This window comes from Artibeus jamaicensis, unplaced genomic scaffold, assembly GCF_021234435.1.
Source record: "Artibeus jamaicensis isolate MK-2021 breed Jamaican fruit bat unplaced genomic scaffold, CSHL_Jam_final contig_240, whole genome shotgun sequence".
Lineage (NCBI taxonomy): Eukaryota > Metazoa > Chordata > Mammalia > Chiroptera > Phyllostomidae > Artibeus > Artibeus jamaicensis.
This window is the reverse complement of record NW_026521506.1, coordinates 16838730-16849013: the sequence shown is the minus strand read 5'-3', so window position 1 is coordinate 16849013 and position 10284 is coordinate 16838730. Positions and strand designations below refer to the sequence as shown.

Genomic DNA, 10284 nt, shown 5'->3' with positions numbered 1-10284 from the left:
CCATACATTGATGTTTCTCTCCCTCTCTCCTTCCCTTCCCCTCTAAAGATAAATAAATAAAATATAAATATAAATATAAATATAAATATATATGTGTATATATATATATATATATATATATATATATATATATATATATATAAAAGGAATGCTCTGAATGCTGTATCGAGAACAAACTGCTAGAAGACTGGAGTGGCAGCAGGCAAATCAACTACATTTTTGCAGGTGAGATATAATGATGTCTTAGAGCAGGTGATAGTGGTGGGGGTGATGAAAATTGATTGATTCTGAATATATTGTAAAAATGGAGCCACATGATCTGCCAAAGAATTGGACTGTATATAAGTTATAAATGAATGATAAAGAGAAATCAGGATTGAGGGCATGGTTCTGGGGCCTGAGCAACTGGAAGGATGCAACTACCATTTACTGAGACAGAGAAGACAACAGGAGAAGCAGGTTTGGAGGGAAGATTAGAAGTTCACTTTTGGACATGTTAAATTTGAAATGTCTATTAGACATCAAGGTAGACATGTCAAGTAGACAGCTACATATACAAGGCTAGAAATCTAAGTCATCATGGTATCTAATGCCCTGAAACAGGATAAAAATCACCCATGTGTAAGTATAAATGATTCTTCTATAAAAAGTTCAAACACTGAGTCCTGGGACTTCCAACATTAAGAGGATGATAAAATGAGAAGAGTGATAAGTAAGCAGTAAGATAGGAGAAAAGCAGGAAAATATGGTAACCCAAAAATCAAATGAAGCCAAGTGTCTTAAGGAAAAAGAAATGCTCGTGACATCTCATGGTTGTCCACCTATCTGAACTATGTTGGGTGGCCTCCTGAAGGCACTGCACAGAGTCTCCTATGTGGAGCTGAGCCAGTACTAGAACCAGAACTTCCAGGGTGACAATGAGGAAGAGGAAAAATTATTGATGAGAAGTGATGCATTTTATGTTGGAAATCTTTCCTTTCACACAACTGAAGAACAAATCTATGAACTCCTCAGCAAAAGTGGCAATATAAAGAAAATCATTACAGGCCAGGACAAAATAAAGAAAACAGCATGTGCTTTCTATTTTGTGGAATACTATTCAAGAGAAGATGCAAAAAAACAAAAACAAAAACACTGCCATGTGGTACTTAAATGAACTGGATGACCAGATCATTCACACAGACTGAAATGCAGGCTTTAAGAAGGGCTGGCAGTACAGCCATGGATGGTCTTTGGGCCAAGTACAAGATGAGTATTTACAGAACTACGATGCTGGGAGAGAGGCTGTAGAAAACTGGCCCCAAACCAGTGAGCAATAAGAACCCCGTCATGAAAAACTCACTCATTTGGCCTGTTGAATTCTACATCCTTTACCCAATGTCTGCAAACCTGCCATTTTTACCAAGCTTTGATTAATATCTCTACTGAGCCAGAAGCTGTTTCATGGTTTCCTCTAAAAATCAAAGGACACAATCTAAAAAAAAATCCTTTTAATTCTAGTCTTGGAATATTGGCCATGTGTCAGGTTACCAGAATGATTTTCTTACCAAGTTAAACACTGTGTTCCTTGGCAACAGATTTTATCTAAATGTTCACCCATCAGCCATAAACACATACTTCTTTCAGAAAAATTGGAAACATTTAAAATTTTGTTTGCCATATGTGTGTCTAAGTAGGTTGATGGTCTACATTGGGACCTAGATGACTATTTAAAAAAATTTTAAGTGTCCTTGAGATAAAGTTCAACAAATGGAGTTTTGTGATATTGTATAGCTTTGGTCTAAATTAGGAACAGATGTTTGACAACAGAATTTGTTCCTACGTTGAATTCTAATCTCTGAGTCAAGAGAACTTTCTAAATAGTTGGTGTAAAAGTAACCCTTAGACAGACCCAGGGAACACCGGCTTACATGCTTTATATATCAGGAAATTACCGTATTTTTCAGATGATAAGATGCACCTGGGTTTTAGAGGAAAATAGGAAAAAAATTTTTGAAGCAAAAAATGTGGTAAGATACTTAATAACATAAATAACAAAATATTTTACCAATGTAAATGTAAACAGAACTCAACAGCAGCATTAACAACTATTATTCCTCCCAAATGGAGGGGAGGTGTCTTACAGTCTGAAAAATATGGTAGGTACAGGACTTGAAGGATATTTACTAACACATTTTTCAAAAGATGTGTTTTTCCTAAAGCTAAAAAAAAAAGCAAGGGTTGGTTTGTATTACAGAGAACCTTAAATACTCTAAGGAAAGTCAGGGACACTATCAGTAGGAAATGGGATGAGATATCAAAAGACAAGAGTTAAAACATTGCATTGATGTGTTGAAGGCTGCTGTGAGGGCCATTAGATTTATTCTCTTCATTTTCAGAGTGATCTTGGAAATGGAGTAGGTTTTAAAAATTTGCTTGAAGATCAAGAGACTGCCTAACAAAAATGATCAACAATGTTTCCCTCAGGAAATGTGTTTTGGCCAATTTTCAGGTTGAAGCCTGTCCTGGTTTTTGTTTTTTTTTTTTCACTAACTTAATGAATTTCAGAGCCTCTATAGCAATGTTCTCCACTAAGAGGGGAGTCTAGAATATTTATTTTGCATTTGTAAGGCAAGAGGTGATTTCTCTCTAATAGTATATTAAACTATTGCTCATTAAAAACTGCTAATCTGGGATGACAGCTAAATTGGTGGGGAAGAGGTTAGAGAATAGAAGGATTGAGCAAAAAGGATAAAGGACTCATGGACATGGACAACAGTGTGGTGAGTGCTGGGGGGAGGGTGGTATAAAGGGACTAAATGGTAATGGCAAAAATACAATAACAATTTAAAGTAAATAAAACTGCTAATCTAGTATAATTTTCCCTTCCATGAGTGACATTTTTTCATCTAGCAATAAACTATCTCCAAACTTCCTGTAACTTATGAAACTTGCAGCTGAAGTATCTCAAAATGTGTACATGTTTCATACTACAGTAAGTGTAGATTTTCTCATTAAATTGATACTGGTTATTTGAATTTTTAAAAGAGTTATAACTACATATAAGTGCTCAGGAAAAACTCATTTGCAAATATTTAATTTCAGGAGGATATACTATTCATTTTTAAATTTCTTTTTACACTATAGTTTGAACTTAATGTACTTTATATTCTTTTGTAGTAGAACATAACTCAGATTTTATAGGCCTTAAAACCACATACAGTGGTTCTATTTGGAATTGTGTCTTCTGTAACAGATTTCAATATAGTTGGACCCACTTTAAAAATAAATAAATAAAATAAAACAATACAATTTAAAAATGGACAGAGAACCTGAATAGACATTTCTTAAAGAAGACATACATGTCATCCCAATAAATTCAACACAAAAATTTTGAATAAAAAAGAATATATACAGATGGCCAACAGACACATGAAAAGATGCCCAGCATTACTAATCATCGGGGAAATACAAATCAAACCACAAAGAGATATCACCTCAAACCTGTCAGAATGCCTAAGATCAATGAATCAACTAATAACAACTGTTGGTAGGAATGCAGATTGGTGCAGCCACTATGGAAAAAACGTATAGCGGTTTAAATAAATTGAAAATAGAACTACCATACAACTCAGCAATTCTACTTCTGGGTATTTATCTGAAGAAAACAAAAACACTAACTCAAAAAGATATATGAACCTCAAAGTTCATTGCAGCATTATTTATAATCACCAAGATATGAAAGCAAACTAAGCATCCATTGATGAATGGATAAAGAGAATGTGACAGCAATTAAAGAAGAGACCATAAATAAGCAATTAAAGAAGGACATCATCAATAAATCTATTACCTTCCAGGTATTTCAATTCTTCCTCACATTACATAGTATTTAGATACTTACTATACGTAGAAGGGAATAAAACTGTCCATTTGAACTTTCAAACTATATCACATATGTGTATCCTAAAAGAGAAAATTCTAGTTGTAAACTTCTATACTTTGAATTAATTTTGAACCTAACACAACTAAATAAAAAGATATTCTGTATTACCTTTTGGGATTAACTCTAGTAGTAACCTATCTGAAAATACCTCAATTCGTTTCACTTTCTCTGTAATATGCCATAGCAATATTAACATGGTTGAAGAGATAGATGTATTTTTGTTGAACTCAGACTGCAAAAAAATTAAGAAATTTTAAAGAACTTTGAAGTTTTTCCAGAAACCAAAAACAACAAAATCTAATCACAGAACAAAAATGAGATACACTACTTCTTAAAATACTAAGCTATAAATTAAGCATAGTGAAGAGTAAATTTTACAGGGGAATTTTTTTATTATTGTTCAAGTACACTTATCTACAACAAAATCAAAGTGTGTGTCTCTGTTTTTCTCTCTAAAAATCAATAAATAAAACAATTAAAAATTACTCTTCAAGTAACATGTATGGAGAGTAAATTTTTTAATTCTTTTATTTATTGACTTTTAGAGAGAAAAACAAACATAGACACACTTTGATTTTGTTGTTTCACTTATGTCTTCATTGGTTGATTCTTGTATGTGCTGACTAGGGATCGAACCTGCCACTTTGGCATATACGAACAATGCTCTAACTAGCTGAGCTACCTGGCTAGGGCTGAGAACATGTATTTTTATAAGATTACACCTGTAACCACGAGTATCTGGCCTAAACTTAAGATGTTAGCTAATTTTATATTCTTTTTAAAATTTCTTTAATGTTGTTCAAGAGCAGTTGTCTCCATTTTTCCTCCACCACTCTCTCTACCCCACCCAACCCCACCTCTCCGCCTCAATTCTACCCTCCTTTGGCTTTGTTCATGTATCTTTTAAACATGTTTATCAATAAACCTTGCCCTTTTTTCACCCATAATCCCACTCCCCCTACCACTCTGACTAGTGTGGCTCAGCTGCTTGGGCATCATCTCATAAAGAGAAAGGTCACAGGTTAAATTCTAGGTCAGGGCACATGCTTGTGTTGTGGGTTTGGTCCCATTCAGGGCACGTAGTAACTGACAGATGTTTCTGTCTCACATCAATGTTTCTCTCCCCTTCTTTCTCCCTCCCCTCCTCTCTCTAAAAAAATAAATAAATAAAATCTTTAAAAAGATACTGATTATCTTGCCCTGGCTGGTATAGCTCAGTGGATTGAGTGCAGGCCTGAAAACTAAAGGGTCATTGGTTCAATTCCCTGTCAGGGCATCCCAGTGGGGGAAGCATGAGAGGTAATGACACATTGAAGTTTCTCTCCTTCTCTTTCTCCCTCCCTTCCCTTCTCTCTAAGGATAAATGAATAAAATCTTTTTAAAAATAGGACTTCCGCCAAGATGGAGGCATAGGTGGAGATACAGTGCTTTCTCACACAACCAAGTTTAGAGACAACTAAATATTAGCAACAGAAAACACAGTCATAACACAGAAAATTGAACTTTTTGGAAGTCTGATAATAACAAATTCTTTAGCCTAACCAGTAAGAGGGGTGAAACCAGCAGCTGGCGGAGCGGGGTTGCACAGAAAAACTCGGTCAGATGGACTCAGGCATGTGGAATCCAGGCACAGGGTTGGATCTAGTGAGCCATGCAGCGAGCGACCACGGGGAAACAGCAAGGGAGCAGGGCTGCGGGTTCACTGTGGTCGCGCATTCATGCGCAGATAGACAAGTGAGGGAATGGGCGATGAGACGGGACCCAGCAGGCCCCAGCGGCTAGAGGCAGCAGAGGGCTCCGCCATTTCCCTGCTCTGACCCCGCCTCCAAATAAACGTCATAACCCAGCGACCTGGGAGTCCAAGGCTCCACTCCTCATACTTAAAGGGCGCGAACAGACCAAAAATGGCTCAAGAAGATCTCAAAGCCCCACAGCCTATAAATCTAAGCAATCAAGAAATAGCAAAACTCTCAGATGCAGTTTAAAACACTGGTCATCAGGATCCTCGCAGAACTGGTTGATTATAGCCACAAATTAGACAAACATATGAAGGTGAAACCAATTGAAATGAATGGAATTGCACAGGAAATCAATAGCGATGAAAAGGAAACTGGGACTCAAATCAATGGAGTGGACCAGAAGAAAGCAAATAATGGCCAAACAGGAAAATATGAAGAAACAAGAATTCAAAAAACTGAGGAGAGACTTAGGAACCTCCAGGACATCTTTAAACGCTCCAACATCCGAATTATAGGGGTACCAGAAGGGGGAAAGGAACAGCCACCAGTGGAAAACTTATTTGAACAAATAATAAAGGAGAATTTCCTCAATCTGGCAAAGGAAATAGACTTCCAGGAAATCCAGGAAGCTCAGAGAGTCCCAAAGAAGTTGGACCCAAGAAGGAACACACCAAGGCACATCACCATTACATTAGCCAAGATTAAAATGGAGAGAATTCTAGAAGCAGCAAGAGATAAGGGGACAGTCACCTACAAAGGAGTTCCCATCAGACTGTCAGCGGATTTCTCAAAAGAGACCTTATAGGCAAGAAGGGGCTGGAAAGAGGTATTCCAAGTCATGAAATCCAAAGACCTACAACCAAGATTGCTCTATCCAGCAAAACTTTCATTTAGAATGGAAGGACAGATAAAGTGCTTCTCAGATAAGACCAAACTCAAGGAGTTCATCATCACCAAGCCCTTATTATATGAAATGTTAAAAGGACTTATCTAAGAAAAAGAAGATAAAAAAGATGAACAGTGAGAGGACAGCAAACTCACAGTTATTAACAATCACACCTGAAACAACAGCAAACTAAAAGGACAGCTAGATCAGGAGTGGAAACATAGAAATGAAGATCTCAAGGAGAATTAGCAACAGGGGAGTGGGAGGAAGAGAAGGGGGAGAAGGTACAGAGAATAAGTAGCGTAGACAGTAGGTAGAAAATAGACAAGGGCAAGAATAGTATGGGAAATATAGAATCTAAAGAACTTAAGACACATGGTCATAAACTAAGGGGGGAGTAATGTTGGGGAAGGGGGTGTGCAGGGTGGAGGGGAATGAAGGGGGGAATAGAACAACTGTAATGGCATAATCAATTTAAAAAATTAATTAAAAAAAGAAAATAAAAAACAAAAACAAACACAAAACCTTTTCATTTAAAAAAGCAACCAAGAATGAAGAGGGAAATGAGGGACCAAGATAAGGGAAGAAGGTGGGGCCTAGGGGAAGGGTGGATCCTAGAAGAAAAAGAGGAAGGAAGGGTTAACTGAGTGTGAGGGGAAAGGAAGTAGCAGAGACGAAAGGAGCCTAAAGAAAACTCACCTTTGACAGGAAGCTAAACAATAAAACAAACAAGCAAACAGAATAAAAACAAAGACCCTGAAATAGAGAACAAGTGGACAGCGACCAGAGGGGAGAGGGAAGGGAATTTAAGGGGAAAAACGAGGAGGGATTTTGAAGAACAAGTATGAAAGACACAGGGATGAGGTCTGTGGGGAGGGGGGGATGGGAGGGAGGTGGGGAGCACAGGGCAGGGGGGCTGGGATGGGAGAAATAGACAAAAAAATGTACTTGAAAAAATAACTAAATAAAAATTTTAAAAAAAGAAAACAGGGAAAGAAGGAGTTGCTGCAAGGAGTTGACAGAACAGAAAGGAAGCGGGACGAGCCGAGCCTAGAGCAAGGGAAAGGATTAGGGGAAAAGATCGGGTTCTGATTCGATGAGAACGAGGCCCAGAGTTAGAGACGCTGAAACACACCCACGGAGAGGGCTCAGGCAAACAAGGTCCCAGTCAAAGAGCCCCCCAACCCTGCTCTGCTGCCCCTGTGTGCCCCGCTCCCCTCCCAGAAGCCTTCCCCTCATATCTCCCTCTTTCTCTCATGTCCTCACCTTGCAGGTTTCTGTCTCTCAGTCCGCATCACAATAGTTTACCGGAGCCAACCCGAGGGGGTATAAAGCCGGGCAGCGGGAGGCATGAAGCTGGAGGAGCAGACCCAGCAAGTAGCCACCTCAGTCCAGGAACAGGTGGGCAGAGGTTGGTTCCCAAGCTGAAACCACCAGCACTCATTTTAGGACCTGGCTTAGTGCTCGGGGACACACACCATGGAGCAAGATCAGAACCAGTGGAGGGAAGAAGCGGAAATGACAAGGAAGAACTGTGGACAGGGAAGAACCGAGATCGACTGGTGGGACTAGAACACCTGGGAAAGCCACTTATTCTGGCTACACAGTAGCTTGAAACCGAGTTGCTAGGTGTCCGCCTGGGTGTGCATTGACACACAGTACGCATGCGTGCGGGTCCGGGCCCGACTTTCTGCTCCCGCCCCTCCACCACGCCCCCCACCCCCACCCTGCAGCCCTCAACCTGGAACTTTACCGGGAGGCCGACAGTACCTCGACCACTGCCTTCAGTGCTACCTCGTGGATCTGTGTTAAGCATAGGGGAGGCTTTGTGATAAGTCTCAACAACTCGACATCACAAAATTAACTGTCCTCCTAAATTTGCCTTTCTCGGTCTCAAAGTAGCAGAGTTACTGCCCCCCCAATCCCCCCCCCCCCCCACCCCAACCCCACCCCCCAGTCGTCTTCATTTCTTGCTGCAGAGGAGCGGGCAGAGAGGGAGAAGAGGGGGAATTCCACAGCCTTAGTGCTCAGTACGCATAGACGTTTGAAATGCAACTAGTCTGAAATTAATGTTTTGAAAGTGTCAAACGCACACCAGGTTTCAAAGACTTTGCATGGTACAAGGAATGCAAAACTTCTCCATTTTTTATATTGAGTACATGTTGAAATGATATTTTAGATTTACTACGAAGAAATTAAAATTAATTTCAGCTGTTACTTTTTAGTTTTTCAAATGTGGCTACTAGAACATTTAAAATTACGTATGTGGCTCCCATTAAATTTCTATTGGATAGCACGTCTGGGGAAGGAGGAAGGAAGGGGATAAGACGAAAGAAGAGGTGGGAAGAAAGGGGGTTTCTCTTAGATTTTGAAAGGAAGTTTCTCTTAATGGCAGGGATCTCATTTTGCAACCTCTGTAAGAATCCTTGTTGCTCTTACCTTCTGCTCCTTGTGCTCTCCTATAATACAAAATGTTTGTGTTAGGACCTAGAGAGCATTGTCTGTGTCATAGGACAAAGAGCTGAAGAGCTTATTTTTCCACCTTAGGTCTCAGAACTTTGAAAAACAAGAGGTCGTTTGTGTATGCCAAAACATGTGCACCTCCCAAAGTGCCTTTCTGCCCAAGTTCCCTCCCTCTAAGAGGTCTGAGTTTTCTGCTGATTGGCAGGCGGTGATTCAAGATAGGACAAAGGCAGTGAGCTGGCCCTTAGCAGAGGCCAGCAGAGGCCAGCAGAGGCATGTAGAAATTAAATGAGTTAACACTTGGACTAGAGAGGTCTGAAAAGTTCTAAGAAAAATAAAAGGAGGAAATATACAATCAGAATTAAGGGTGTTATGGGAATAAAAAGACTGAACTTTACCAAGAGAATTAGTAAAACCCATGTAAAGATTTGTAGAACAGAATAACATGATCAGAAAGGGCACCGTCTTTGTGAAGAACAGGAAAAGAGAGCTAGGAAGCATGAGAGTGGTCACTGTTGGAGGTAGCAAGACCTTTAAAAAATCTTGTGTTTCACCACTGCATTACAACAGCTCTCTGCATTTGGATGAAAAAGTTTATTTGTTAAAATAAACCACATGCTCTGCCAGCCTTCCAGGCCAGTGCCCAGGCATCCAGTGCCTCCTGCACAAGGACTGGGCAGGCCCAGACTGTTTCAGGACTGGGCAGCCTGAGGAGCAGGTCTCTCAACAAGTGAGGGGATTATAGAGTGTCAGTGTTTCTTGGGGAAGGTATGCCACCCAGGTCACCTACAGGGTGCCAGTCTTGCCCTCTGAAGATGCTAAAGAAATATGAGAAGCAGGAAAGACCAGTGGTCAGCATGTTCATATTTTTGGCTTTCATTACCATCCATCCTCTACAACCCCAACATAGCCATTTAGTTCTTCTATTAAGACACCTCACAGAGCCTTGCCTGTTAACCTCAAGAAGTGAAGCATCACCAAATGCTATATCCCCATTTTCAGCAGCAAGACACAATCCTGATGTCACCAGTGTGTAATTGTCACTAGCTTCAGCCACCTGCTGGGCCTAGAGATTAAGGTGATCCTAAGAGTTTGTCTTCTGAATTGCCACCACCCCATATGAGATGCAGAAGTCCCAAGGCAGCCTTTTGCATATCATCCACCAGGTAGGCCTGGTTTTGCCCAGCACCAAGGCCTCCCCTCCTGCATGCACCCATCTGAAGACCTCTTCCTGAATGAGGCCAGCCTGCCAGCTCTGGCCAGCCCAGGACACC

General features: G+C 40.1%; 1 pseudogene; it reads left to right on the top strand.

Moving 5' to 3' along the window:
- Window positions 1-832: 832 nt before the first annotated feature.
- Window positions 833-1319, top strand: LOC119058105 (nuclear cap-binding protein subunit 2-like; annotated as a pseudogene).
- Window positions 1320-10284: the final 8965 nt, after the last annotated feature.